Raw genomic sequence first — 14,811 nt, forward strand, 5'->3', positions numbered from 1 at the left:
ATTTACATTCCCACCAACAGTGACAGCGTTCCCTTGTCTTCACACCTTCTCTAGCATTTGCTAGTGATGGCCATTCTGATTGATAAGAGATGGTATTTTATTTTAGTTTTAATTTGCATTTCTTTAATAATTAGCAGTGTTTAGTATTTTTTCATGTGCCTATTGGCCATCTATATCTCTTCTTTGAAAAAAATGTCTATTTAGGTCTTCTGCCCCCCCCCCCTTTTTTTTTGATTGGGTTGTTTTTTTTATTATTGAGAGTTGTATAAGCCATTTTAAAATTAAGCTCTTGTTCATCACATTATTTGAAAATATTTTCTCCCAGTCTGTATAGTCTTTTTGTTTCATTAATGGTTGCTGTGCAAAAGGTTATAAGTTTGATTAGATTCCATCTGTTTATTTTTGCTTTAATTTCTATTTCTTTGGAAGACTGACCTAAGAAAACATTGATATAATGTATGTCAGAGTATGTTTTGCCTATATTCTATTCTGGGAGTTTTATGGTGTCATGTCCTGTATTAAGTCTTGAAGCCATTTTATTTTTGTGTTTGGTATGAGCGTGTTGTCCTAACTTCATTGATTTACATACTACTGTCCAGCTTTCCCAATACCACCTGCTGAAGAGACTGTCTTTTTTCCATTGTATATTATTGCTTCCTTTTTTGAAGAATAATTGATTGTAGGTGTGTGGGTTTATTTCTGGGCTTTCTGTTATGTTCCAGTGACCCATATGTCTCTTTTTGTGCCCATATCACACTGTTCTGATTATTGTAGCTTTGTAGCATTAATCTGAAATCTGGGAGGGTTATGCCTCCAGCTTGGTTCTTTTCTTCAGGATTGCTTTGGCAATTCTGGGTCTTTTATGGTTCCATATGAATTTTAGGATTATTTTTCTAGTTTCATGAAAAATGTCGTGGGTAATTTGATAGGGATCACATTAAATCTGCAGATTGCTTTGGGTAGTATGGCCATTTTAATAATACTAATTTGTCCAGTCCAAGAGCATGGCATATCCTCCCATTTTTTGGAATCATCTTCAGTTTCCTTTATCAAGGTTTTGTAGTTCTGAGCATACAAGTCTTTCACCTCCTTGGTTGGGTTTCCTCCCAAGTATTTTATTTTTTGATGTGATTTTAAAAAGACTTTTTAATAAAATTTCACTTTCTGATATTTTTAGTATAAAGAAATGCAACCAATTTCTGAATGTTAATTTTGTATCCCGATGAATTCATTGATTGGTTCTAGTTTTTGTGTGGAGTCTTTAGGATTGTTTGTATAGAGTATTGTGTCACCTGTATATTATGAAAATTTTCCCTCTTCCCTTCCAATTTGGATTATCTTTTATTTATTTATTTTTTAAATTGTCTTCTTGCTGTGGCTAGGACTTCCAATACAATTTAACTAGAAGTGGTGAGAGTAGGAATCCTTGTCCTGTTCCAGATTTTAGCAGAAGATTTTCAGCTTTTCACTGTTGAGTATGTCGGCTGTGGGTTTGTCATAAGTAGCTTCTATCATGGAGAAGGCAATGGCAACCCACTCCAGTACTCTTGCCTGGAAAATCCCATGGATGGAGGAGCCTGGTAGGCTGCAGTCCATGGGGTTGCTAAGAGTCGGACACGACTGGGCGACTTCACTTGCACTTTTCACTTTCATGCATTGGAGGAGGAAATGGCAACCCACTCCAGTGTTCTTGCCTGGAGAATCCCAGGGACGGTGGGGCCTGGTGGGCTGCCGTCATGGGGTCGCACAGAGTCGGACACGACTGAAGCGACTTAGCAGCAGCAGCAGCTTTTTTCATGTTGAGATGTGTTCCCACTTTTGTAAGGGTTTTTATAGTGAATCAATGTGGAATTTTATCAAATGTCCATCTCAGTCACAGGAGCACCAGTGTTCCTTCAGATGTTCCTCAGGAACTGAGTTTACAAACCACCTGTAGTGAGTAAATCCATGTGACCCCTGAGGCTCAGTTCAGATTTCATCCCTACCTCTGAGGTGGTTAACCTGAAGTATTGTGTGTTATCAGAACTCATAGAGGTGGAGCTGTGCCCACTGTGAGCACACTAAGAATGAAGCTGCCATAGCAGGCTCCACCTCTCCCTTCTTAAGCCCACAGGTTGACAGTGGGGCTTCAGTGGTGAACCCAGGCTCCTTCCTGTGCAAAGCTCCCACTGTGGCTAGAGCACACTCCAGCCCTTTAAGGATGTCTCCACACAGCCAATCCCAGTCCTCTCCCTAGCCTGTCTTTTGAAAGCTAAATTCCAGCTCCCAGTCCCAAAGTGCACCAGCAGATGTGTTGGGCTGAGGTGTGCAGAGAAGTGGCGAGCACCCTCTGTGCTGGTCTCTCTCTGTTCTGCTTGCTGCAAACCAGCTGCTGTGCTCTCCATCAGCCTTCAGTTCAGTTCAGTTCAGTCACTCAGTCGTGTCTGACTCTTTGCAACCCATGGACTGCAGCACATCAGGCCTCCCTGTCCATCACCAACTCCCAGAGTTTACTCAAACTTATGTCCCTTGAGTCGGTGATGCCATCCAACCATCTCATCCTCTGTCGTCCCCTTCTCCTCCTGCCTTCAATCTTTCCCAGCAACCATTATCCTTAGATGCTCCCTTTCTGTCCCAGTGGATCTTTTCTTTTACAGCTCCCTCCCAGGGATACAGGTCCCATTCAGATTTCTTTTCTCTTTTGTCCTACCTGGTTATGTGGTGATCTTGCTTGTAATTTTGGCTTTATGAGATCTACCAGCATTCAGCAAGTATTCTGTGAGAATTGTTCTACACGGAGATGTATTTTTGATGTATTTGTGGGAGGAGATGGGCTCCATGTCCTTCTATTCTACCATCCTGATCTGATCACTCTCCAGTGATATCTGTGATGGCTCTCACTACTTTTTCTAATGAACCCACTGATGGTTTCTCTGATTACTCATAATCTTGTGCTTCCAACCTCAGGCCAAATCATGATCCTAAAATGTACTATGCAGGCTTCTGAATTCTGTGGACTTCCAAAGGCTATTATGAAGGACTTCAGCTCCTTGAAACTGAAAGACATGTGAGATCCATAAGTCAGAAGCAAACAGTGTACTTTGGTGCCCTCTCCAAGAGGCACAGTAGGGATAATGTGAAAGGCAACAGGCTAGAAGTTTCCTGGGAAAAACTATGAATACAGTGAGAGTGATGTCAGAGAGTAGATGAGAGAAACATAGGAACCTGTATGGTAATTAAAAATAGGTACATGAGATATAGTTGCTAGGGTGACCTAATTCTGCTGATTGAATCATACTTTTCTTAGACCAGATGTGGTCATGGTGCACTACTTATAGACACTGCTTAGGCTTTTTCATTACTGCTCCATTAAGGTCTTCATTGTGGATGCCCCTCCTCCCCCAACCCACCTTCTATCTTTACTCAATATAATGGATAATGTTTGGCTCTGGGGATAGCAGGGTTGTTGTGCTGAAGGCAACTTAGGCCCATAATCCTGCTGTTTATTTATTTAGACAGCCAACAATATACATAGGTGTACCTGGGGATCTAGTGTAATGGAAGCAAAAGGCCAAGGTGGTGGCAACATCTTTTTAGGCTTGGTTTAGAAGGAGCAGGAAGAGCACTGGCTATCAGTTCAGTTGAGTTGCTCAGTGGCGTCCAACTCTTTGCAACTCCATGGACTACAGCATGCCAGGCTTCCCTGTCCATAACCAACTCTCAGAGTTTATGCAAACTCATGTTCATTGAGTTGGTGATGCCAACCAACCATCTCATCCTCTGTCAGCCCCTTCTCCTCCCACCTTCAATCTTTCCCAGCATCAGGGTCTTTTCCAGTGAGTCAGCTCTTTGCATCAGGTGGCCAAAATATTGGAGTTTCAGCTTCAACATCAGTCCTTCCAATGAATATTCAGGACTGACTTTCTTTAGGATGGATTGGTTGGAGCTCCTTGCAGTCCAAGGGACTCTCAAGAGTCTTCTCCAACACCACAGTTCAAAAGCATCAATTCTTCAGTGCTTAGCTTTCTTTATAGTCCAACTCTCACATCCATACATGAGTACTGGAAAAACCATAACTTTGACTAGGTGGACCTTTGTTGGCAAAGTAATGTCTCTGCTTTTTAATATGCTGCCTAGGTTGGTCATAACTTTTCTTCCAAGGAGTAAGCATCTTTTAATTTCATGGCTGCAGTTACCATCAGCAGTGATTTGGGAGCCCCCAAAAATAAAGTCTGACACTGTTTCCCTATCTATTTGCCATGAAGTGATGGGACCAGATACCATGAACTTTGTTTTCTGAATGTTGAGCTTTAAGCCAACTTTTTCACTCTCCTCTTTCACTTTCATCAAGAGGCTTTTTAGTTCCTCTTCACTTTCTACCATAAGTGTGGTGTCATCTGCATATCTGAGGTTATTGATATTTCTCCCAGCAATCTTGATTCCAGCTTATGCTTCATCCAGCCCAGGGTTTCTCATGACGTACTCTGCATAGAAGTTAAATAAGCAGGGTGACAATATACAGCCTTGACATACTCCTTTTCCTATTTGGAACCAGTCTGTTGTTCCAGGTCCAGTTCTAACTGTTGCTTCCTGATCTGAATACAGATTTCTCAAGAGGCAGGTCAGGTGTCTGGTATTCCCATCTCTTTCAGAATTCTCCACAGTTTATTGGAATCCATGCAATCAAAGGCTTTGGCATAGTCAAAAAGCAGAAATAGATGTTTTTCTGGAACTCTCTTGCTTTTTCAATGATCCAGCGGATGTTGGCAATTTGATCTCTGATTCCTCTGCCCTTTCTAAAACCAGCTTGAACATCTGGATGTTCATGGTTCACGTATTGTGGAAACCTGACTTGAAGAATTTTGAGCATTACTTTACTAGCGTGTCAGTGAAGTGAGTGAGTGAAGTCGCTCAGTCTTGTCTGACTCTTTGCGACCCCATGGACTGTAGACTACCAGACTTCTCTGTCTATGGGATTCTCCAGGCAAGAATACTGGAGTGGGTTGCCATTTCCTTCTGCAGGGGATCTTCCCAACCCAGGGATCAAACCCAGGTCTCCAGCATTGCAGGCAGATGCTTTATCCTGTGAGCCATGAGATGAGTACAATTGTGCAGTAGTTTGAGCATTCTTTGGCATTGTCTTTCTTTGGGATTGGAGTGAAAACTGACCTTTTCCAGTCCTGTGGCCACTGCTGAGTTTTCCAAATTTGTTGGCATATTGAGTGCAGCACTTTCACAGCATCGTCTTTCAGGATTTGAAATAGCTCAACTGGAATTCCATCACCTCCACTAGCTTTGTTCATAGTGATGCTTCCTAAGGCCCACTTGACTTCACATTCCAGGATGTCTGGTTCTAGGTGAGTGATCACACCATCATTATTATCTGGGTCGTGAAGATCTTTTTTGGACAGTTCTTCAGTGTATTCTTGCCACCTCTTCTTAATATCTTCTGCTTCTGTTAGGTCCGTAACATTTCTGTCCTTTATTGAGCCCCTCTTTGCATAAAATGTTCCCTTGGTAGCTCTAGTTTTCTTGAAGGGATCTCTAGTCTTTCCCATTCAGTGTGTTCTTCTATTTCTTTGCACTGATCGCTGAGGAAGGCTTTCTTATCTCTCCTTGCTCTTCTTTGGAACTCTGCCTTCAAATGGGTGTATCTTTCCTTTTCTCCTTTGCTTTTCACTTCTCTTTTCACAGCTATTTGTAAGGCCTCCTCAGACAGCCATTTTGCTTTTTTGCATTTCTTTTTCTTGGGGATGGCTTGATCCCTGTCTCCCATAGTTCATCAGGCACTCTGTCTATAAGATCTAGTCCCTTAAATCTATTTCTCACTTCCACTGTATAATCGTAAGAGATTTGATTCAGGTCATACCTGAATGGTCTAGTGGTTTTTCCCTACTTTCTTCAATTTAAGCCTGAATTTGGCAATAAGGTGTTCATGATCTGAATCACAGTCAGCTCCTGGTCTTGTTTTTGCTGACTGTATAGAGCTTCTTCATCTTTGGCTGCAAAGAATATAATCAATCTGATTTTGGTGTTGACCATCTGGTGATGTCCGTGTGTGGAGTCTTCTCTTGTGTTGTTGGAAGAGAGTGTTTGCTATGACCAGTGCGTTCTCTTGGCAGAACTCTATTAGCCTTTGCCCTGCTTCATTCTGTACTCCAAGGCCAAATTTGCCTGTTACTCTGGGTGTTTCTTGACTTTTTACTTTTGCATTCCAGTCCCTTATAATGAAAAGGACATCTTTTTAGGGTGTTAGTTCTAGAGTGTCTTGTAGGTCTTCATAGAACCATTCAACTTCAGCTTTATTAGCATTACTTGTTGGGGCATAGGCTTGGATCACTGTGATATTGAATGATTTACCTTGGAAATGAACAGAGGTCATTCTGTCTTTTTTGAGATTACATCCTAGTACTGCATTTTGGACTCTTTTGTTGACTACTATGGCTACTCAAATTCTAAGGGATTCTTGCCCACAGTAGTAGATATAATGGTCAACTGATTTAAATATAGCACTGGCTATAAGAGGAGCCAAACTGCAGCCTTTGCAGAGTCTTTGCTTTCTTTTTACACTGAGGACTATTTTGAAATCTTTCAGGCTGCCTAACTTTCTTAATGAAATAGTTATCATTTATTCTTGAGCCAGAGCCTAGAGCAGTGCAGTCTCCAAAGACTGGTGTAATGTTAGCTGTAGGAATCCAAGGATGAAATTTAAGAGGGAAAGGCAGAATTAAGGAGTACCTGGTTGTAATCTCTGGGTTCTAGTTGGAGGTATTTTAAGGTTCTGGACTTAGTTCAGGAGAGAGTTTCAGTTATCTTTAACAGTAGTAATTTCTTTGCTGTTGGGGGAGTTCAGACTGAGGTGGGATGACTTCTCCTCAAACTTGCCATAGAGATTAAGGAAGCAGATAAAATAGACACTGAATATGATAATCACAGAAAGCTTATAATTTTAGGATTTAGAGTTACTGAATTCATGTTAGTCAAACATCATACATAGTCATGAACTACAGCATAGTTTATTTTGAATTTTTTGGAAAAAAAAGTGCAATAGATTGTCTGTCTTTAATTTGGGTAGTAGATCCTAGGATAATCATTTAGTTGATAAAGCTAATGCCCTAAAGATTCACAAATTCAATAGATGCAAACATTTCTTCATATGGTATTCTAACTAATTGGGAAGATCTTATTCTTATAAAAAATTATTTTTTAAACCCACAAACATGCAGATATCCAATGACTACATTCTTTATATGCTTTTCAGAATCAATAATTTAAGAACAAATAAGCATGTAGAAAATGTTTTCACATTATTTGTCTGTATAATTCTTTAAACAACCAAAAGTGTTTGGACCAGGGCATTCTCTATAGTTGTTTTTCTATCTACAGTCATTAAACTTTTTTTTTTTCCTTCTCTCATTTAGATTTATAAGATTTGGCCCAACACCCGAGTTTCTGAGTGCACATGTTAACATGATTTGGAGGCAATAGAGTGCTTAGAAACCATAATGATTTGTGCTGTTAAAACAGACTTTTAAAACAATAGCAACTCTTGAACTTAAGCTCCACTCTGGCAAAGGGTTGATTAAAAAGAAAGCATTTGTAGTCTGAAAATCAACTTATTATTTGTGCTCTAAGGACAATGAAAAGAAGCACTCAGCATAACCAACCAACAATCTTCCAAACTTAATGGAATGCAGTGAGAGTGAAACAACAATTATGCAATGTATCACATTCGTGGAAATTTAACCACAATGAGCATTCATTTTTCTCACAAAATATAACTCCTTTGATCATTCCCTTTTTGTCCTTATTGTTTCTCTCATACATTTATAAAGTCATTTTCAAAGACAATCAGAGGAATAAAAATGATTTTGTAGCCTCCACTAGGAGACACCTCATTTTAGTCCCAATTCAACTGTAATGTGAGTCAAATAATTTGTTGTTTGTACATAATTTGTGTGCAGCTTTTAAATGTGTAATAGTCTAAATGCTTGGCTTGGTTTTTCACTGTAATGGTGTACTTCCAGTTCAGAGACAATAGTAATAACAGTAATAATATTAGCAGCTAACATTTATTGAGTGCTTCCTATATGCCTATTACTTCCATTTATAGAATATATATGTGCATATTTATGTGTGTGTGTATATGTATATATATACACATATATATTTATTTCAGCAACTGGCTCTTTGGTAGTAGCCTCTCTGTGTTGTCAAAGGCTTTCTTCCTGAGAATTCCTCCTTTTATTTCCAGATTGAGTCCCATAAAGTTGAACTTACTAAGTGTGTGTACTCACTCTATGGTAGATAATAGACACTGATATTATGAACTGAGAGGCATAACAATAACAATTACATGCTGTGATTTATAATAAATATTTATTTAGTCTTTGTTCCCTTTTCTGGCACAGAGCTCCTGTAACTCTTGGAATTTTCTACATGGTGAGAGCAAAAGGGGTGTTTTGTTATGCTATGCGGCAACTTTTGGAACTCAGATAAGGATGCGGGATAGTTGCCAGGAGATCAAATTGCATGATTGGATGGTTAAAATATTTGGTCTCACACTTCTGACCTCTAGGGAAGGAAGAAGTCCTGTAGATTGAATCAATCACCAATGGCTAATGATTTAATCAATTATGTCTATGTAATGAAGCCTTCATCAAAACCCAAAAGGACTGGGTTTAAAGTACTTCTGAATTGGTGGATCCCTGGAAATTTTGGGGAGAATGGTGCACTTTCCCCATACTTTGTCCTTTGCGTCTCTTAACATCGTGCTATTCTTGAGTTATATCGTTTTATAATAAAACAATGATCTAGCCTTGTAACTGGCCTTTGAGGTCAGTGTCAGGGGGGTGAGAGAGCAGTATTGTGGAACCTGAACCCCTAATTGTGAAATTTGATGCTGTCTTCCAGTAGATAATATCAGAATTGAGTTGAATTAATGGAAAACCAATTGGTGTTCAGAAAATGGCTTTTTGGTATGTAGAACTACCACTCCCAAAGTAGAATTGGTTCCCAGAACCTAAAGACATATGGTCACTGCCTTCTGTGAATACCTACACAGATGCTGTATATTAAAGAGTACATACAAGCTGTTACAAGCTTGTATAAAGCTGTAACTATAAAACTGTATAGAGGTACGACTTTCTCCTTGAGTTTGGAGACTATTCTAAATTTTCTAGTGTTGCATATCCAATTCCTAGCATAGTATCTGGCTCAAAAAATATTTGCTGAGTTAATGGTCTAGTGGAGGAGACAGATATATACACAAATATAATAATAAAAGATACAGGAACAAGTGAGATAATGTTGAAAGAGATTGAAGATCACAAGTATTTCCCTTATCATTAAATATATTATAGCAATATGGTAGAATTCTATTGTTATATCTTTAATTTGGTCATGACAATAATAGTATTTTAGGTATAATAATGCCTGAACCACAGTATATGACTTTTAACTTTTTTAGGTGGTTTTAAAACCTGAGAAAATATATTTTCTCTCATTTTGTAGTGTTGGTTGTTTCTCTGCTGTGCAAAGCATGTTAATTCAATATAATCTCACTTATTCATTATAATTACAACACAATATTGGAGGAGGTAAATGTGTCATTGCCCTCATTTTCCAAATGAAGAACTTGAGGTAAAAAGGGTTTTAACTAATGCTGTGTTTTAAAATCTGGGCTTCACTGGTAGCTCAGCTGGTAAATAATCTATCTGTGATGCAGGAGACCCCAGTTCGATTCCTTGGTTGGGAAGATCTCCTGAAGAAGGGATAGGCTACTCACTCTAGTATTCTTGGGCTTCCCTGGTGGCTCAGACAGTAAAGAATCATGACTGAGTGACTAAGCACACAACAAATAGATATAATCTATGCTGAACAGACAACTCATTGGCAGTCATACTTTAAAATATTTATTTTTCCAGCTTTTTTGAGATAAAATTGACATACAGCATTGTACAAGTTCAAGCGTTGTGTTGATTTTATGTACTTAAGTACCACGAAATGATTAACACAGTATGGTTAGTTAACATAGCCATCACTTTACATAATTACTATTTCCTTTTTATGACAAGAACACAAAACCCTTAGAAACTTTCAAATATAAAATACATTATTGCTAACTATAATCACCATGCTGTACATTAGATCCCAAGAATTATTCATCCTATATCCAGAATTTTGTATACCTCTGACCAGTATCTCCCCATTTCTCCCACCCCTCAGCCTCTGGAAACCACCATTTTATTCTCTGTTTCTGTAACTTTGGCTCTTTTAGCTTCCATATGTGAGGTTATACAGTATTTGTCTTTCTCTATCTGACTTATTTCACTTAGCATAATGCCCTCAAGGTCCATCTGTATTGTTGCAAATGGCAGAATTTCTTTCTTTCTTTTTTTTTTTCTCATGGATGAGTAATATTCCATTCATCCATGGATGGATATTTGGGTGTTTCCATATCTTGCCTATTCTAAATAATACTTCAGTGAACATGGGAGTGCATATATATTTTTGATATAATGTTTCAATTACCTTCAGATAAACATTCAGGTAGGGGATTGCTGAATCATATATTAGTTCTATTTTTAAGTTTTTGAGGGTTCTCCATACTGGGTGCACCAAGCGCAGCCGAGAGGAGCCACCCTACGTCCGAGGTCAGGGACAGAAGCTGGGAGGACCCCATGCCCAAAGGGCGGTGGCCAAGAGGAGTTACTCCATGTCTGAGATCAGGGGCAGTGGCTGAGAGTACCAGACTGCGACGGCGCAGGAACGGCCGAGAGGAGCTACCCCGCGTCCGAGGTCAGGGGGGCGGCCGAGAGGAGATACCCAGCGTCCGAGGCCAGGGGCAGCAACGAGAGGAGTTACCCCACGTCCGAGGTCAGGGGCGGCGGCTGGGAGGAGATACCCCATGCCCCAAGCCCAAGGCCAGGGGCGGCGGGCAGGAGGAGCTACCCCACGCCCCTAAGCCCCAAGGTCAAGGGTGGCGGCGGGAAGGAGCAACCCCACAACGGAGGCCAGGGGTGGTGGCTGGGAGGACCAACCCCATGTCCAACGAGCCGTGGCTGCGCATGCGCAGGAGGGCCTAGAGGAGCTATCCCACGTTGAAGGTGACTCTACACATGGACATCACCAGATGGTCAACACCAAAATCAGATTGATTATATTCTTTGCAGCCAAAGATGGAGAAGCTCTATACAGTCAGCAAAAACAAGACCAGGAGCTGACTGTGGCTCAGATCATGAACTCCTTATTGCCAAATTCAGACTTAAATTGAAGAAAGTAGGGAAAACCACTAGACCATTCAAGTATGACCTAAATCAAATCCCTTATGATTATACAGTGGAAGTGAGAAATAGATTTAAGGGCCTAGATCTGATAGATAGAGTGCCTGATGAACTATGGAATGAGGTTCGTGACATTGTACATGAGACAGGGATCAAGACCATTCTCATAGAAAAGAAATGCAAAAAAAGCAAAATGGCTGTCTGGGGAGGCCTTACAAATAGCTGTGAAAAGAAGAGAAGTGAAAAGCAAAGGAGAAAAGGAAAGATATAAACATCTGAATGCAGAGTTCCAAAGAATAGGAAGAAGAGATAAGAAAGCCTTCTTCAGTGATCAATGCAAAGAAATATAAGAAAACAACAGAATGGGAAAGACTAGGGATCTCTTCAAGAAAATCAGAGATACCAAAGGAACATTTCATGCAAAGATGAGCTCGATAAAGGACAGAAATGGTATGGACCTAACAGAAGCAGAAGATATTAAGAAGAGATGGCAAGAATACACAGAAGAACTGTAGAAAAAAAGATCTTCACAACCCAGATAATCACGATGGTGTGATCACTGACCTAGAGCCAGACATCCTGGAATGTGAAGTCAAGTGGGCCTTGGAAAGCATCACTATGAACAAAGCTAGTGGAGGTGATGGAATTCCAGTTGAGCTATTTCAAATCCTGAAAGACGATGCTGTGAAAGTGCTGCACTCTATATGCCAGCAAATTTGGAAAACTCAGTAGTGGCCATAGGACTGGAAAAGGTCAGTTTTCATTCCAATCCCAAAGAAAGGCAATTCCAAAGAATGCTCAAACTACCGCACAATTGCACGCATCTCACACGCTAGTAAAGTAATGCTCAAAATTCTCCAAGCCAGGCTTCAGCAATACATGAACCGTGAACTTCCTGATGTTCAAGCTGGTTTTAGAAAAGGCAGAGGAAACAGAGACCAAATTGTCAACATCCGCTGGATCATGGAAAAAGCAAGAGAGTTCCAGGAAAGCATCTATTTCTGCTTTACTGACTATGCCAAAGGTTTTGGCTGTGTGGATCACAATAAACTGTGGAAAATTCTGACAGAGATGGGAATACCAGACCACTTGATCTGCCTCTTGAGAAATTTGTGTGCAGGTCAGGAAGCAACAGTTAGAACTGGACCTGGAACAACAGACTGGTTCCAAATAGGAAAAGGAGTATGTCAAGGCTGTATATTGTCACCCTGCTTATTTAACTTCTATGCAGAGTACATCATGAGAAATGCTGGACTGGAAGAAGCACAAGCTGGAATCAAGATTGCTGGGAGAAATATCAATAACCTCAGATATGCAGATGACACCACCCTTATGGCAGAAAGTGAAGAAGAACTAAAAAACCTCTTGATGAAAGTGAAAGTGGAGAGTGAAGAAGTTGGCTTCAAGCTCAACATTCAGAAAATGAAGATCATGGCATCCAGTCCCATCACTTCATGGGAAATAGATGGGGAAACAGTGGAAACAGTGTCAGACTTTATTTTTTGGGGCTCCAAAATCACTGCAGATGGTGATTGCAGCCATGAAATTAAAAGATGCTTACTCCTTGGAAGGAAAGTTATGACCAACCTAGATAGCATATTGAAAAGCAGAGACATTACTTTGCCAACAAAGGTTCATCTAGTCAAGGCTATGGTTTTTCCTGTGGTCATGTATGGATGTGAGAGTTGGACTGTGAAGAAGGCTGCGCGCCGAAGAATTGATGCCTTTGAACTGTGGTGTTGGAGAAGACTCTTGAGAGTCCCTTGGACTGCAAGGAGATCCAACCAGTCCATTCTGAAGGAGATCAGCCCTGGGATTTCTTTGGAAGGAATGATGCTAAAGCTGAAACTCCAGTACTTTGGTCACCTCATGGGATGAGCTGACTCATTGGAAAAGACTCTGATGCTGGGAGGGATTGGGGGCAGGAGGAGAAGTGGACGACAGAGGATGAGGTGGCTGGATGGCATCACTGACTCGATGGACATGAGTCTGAGTGAACTCCGGGAGTTGGTGATGGATAGGGAGGCCTGGCGTGCTGCGATTCATGGGGTCGCAAAGAGTTGGACACGACTGAGCGACTTATCTGATCTGATCCGATCTGTAACAATATACATTTCTACCAACAGTGCACAGGAGTTCCCCTTTTCCCCACATCCTCACTAACACTTATTTCTTATCTTTTTGAGGAAAGACTTTCCAATAGATATGAGTTTAGCCTAGTGTGGTTTTGATGAGCATTCCCCTGATGATTAGTGATGGTGAACATTTTCCTTCATGTACCCTTTGGAGATTTGCATGTATTTTTTTTTTTAATGTTTATTCAGTTCCTCTGCACATTTTTAAAGGGATTATTATTATTATTATTATTTTTACTATTGAGTTGTATGAATTATTTGTAGTTTTTGGATGTTAACCCCTTATCAGATGTATGATTTGCAATACTCTCTCTCTTTCTGTAGATTGCATTTTCATTTTGTTGATGGCTTCTTTCACTGTGCTGAGCTTTTTAGTTTCAAGTAGTGCCACTTACTAATTTTTCCTTTTATTGCTTTTGATTTTGGTGTCATGCCCAGGAAACTGTTGCCAAGACCAATGTCAAAGATTTTTCTCCTACGTTCTCTTCTAGGAATTTTATGGTTTCAGGTCTTATTTTTAAGTCTTTAATCCATTTAAAGTTAATTTATGTGAGCCATAGAAGAGCAATCCAATTTCATTCTTTATCTTTAAGGTACTTCCTTATCCACAGCTTTGTTTTCCAAGGTCTTAATTCCCTGCAATCAACTGCAGTTAGGAAATATTAAATTAAAAATTCCAGAAACAAACAATTCATAGTTTTAAATTGCATGTTGCTCTGAGTAGAGTGGTTAAATCTCATTCCATCCCACTCCATCCTGCCTTGGGTATGAATTATTTCTTTGTCCAGCCTATCTTCCTGTTAGTCACCTAGTAGTCATCTCATTTATCAGATCAGTTGTCCAGTATCACAATTCTTGTGTTGAAAGTAACCTTTATTTTACTTGATAATGGACCCAAAGTCCAAGAGTAGTGAAGCTGGCATTTCAAATATTCTCTTACCTAATATATAAATTAAACTTTATCATAGGTATGTATGTGTAGGAAAAAACATATATATATACTAATACATTAGTATATATATAATATATATACTATATTGCTATATATATAATAAAAACATAGTATATATAATATATATATTATATATAATAAAACTATTAATATATACAATAAAAACATAAATAGATTTAATAATATTTACATATAATATATAATAAAACATGGTATTAATATATGTAATATATAATATATATAATAAAACATAGTATATATATAATAAAAACAGTATATATATATAAATATATATATATAGGGTTTGGTACTAACTGCAGTTTCAGGCATCCATTAAGGGTCTTGGAATATGTATGTAATGGATAAGAGGACACTACTGTATTTTTTTTTTTTTTTTGCCAGTATCATACAGGTTTTAGTTACTATAGCTTTATAGTATAGGTTGAAATCTGTAAAGACA

This window comes from Bos indicus x Bos taurus, chromosome 8 (assembly GCF_003369695.1).
Source record: "Bos indicus x Bos taurus breed Angus x Brahman F1 hybrid chromosome 8, Bos_hybrid_MaternalHap_v2.0, whole genome shotgun sequence".
In the NCBI taxonomy this organism is placed as follows: domain Eukaryota; kingdom Metazoa; phylum Chordata; class Mammalia; order Artiodactyla; family Bovidae; genus Bos; species Bos indicus x Bos taurus.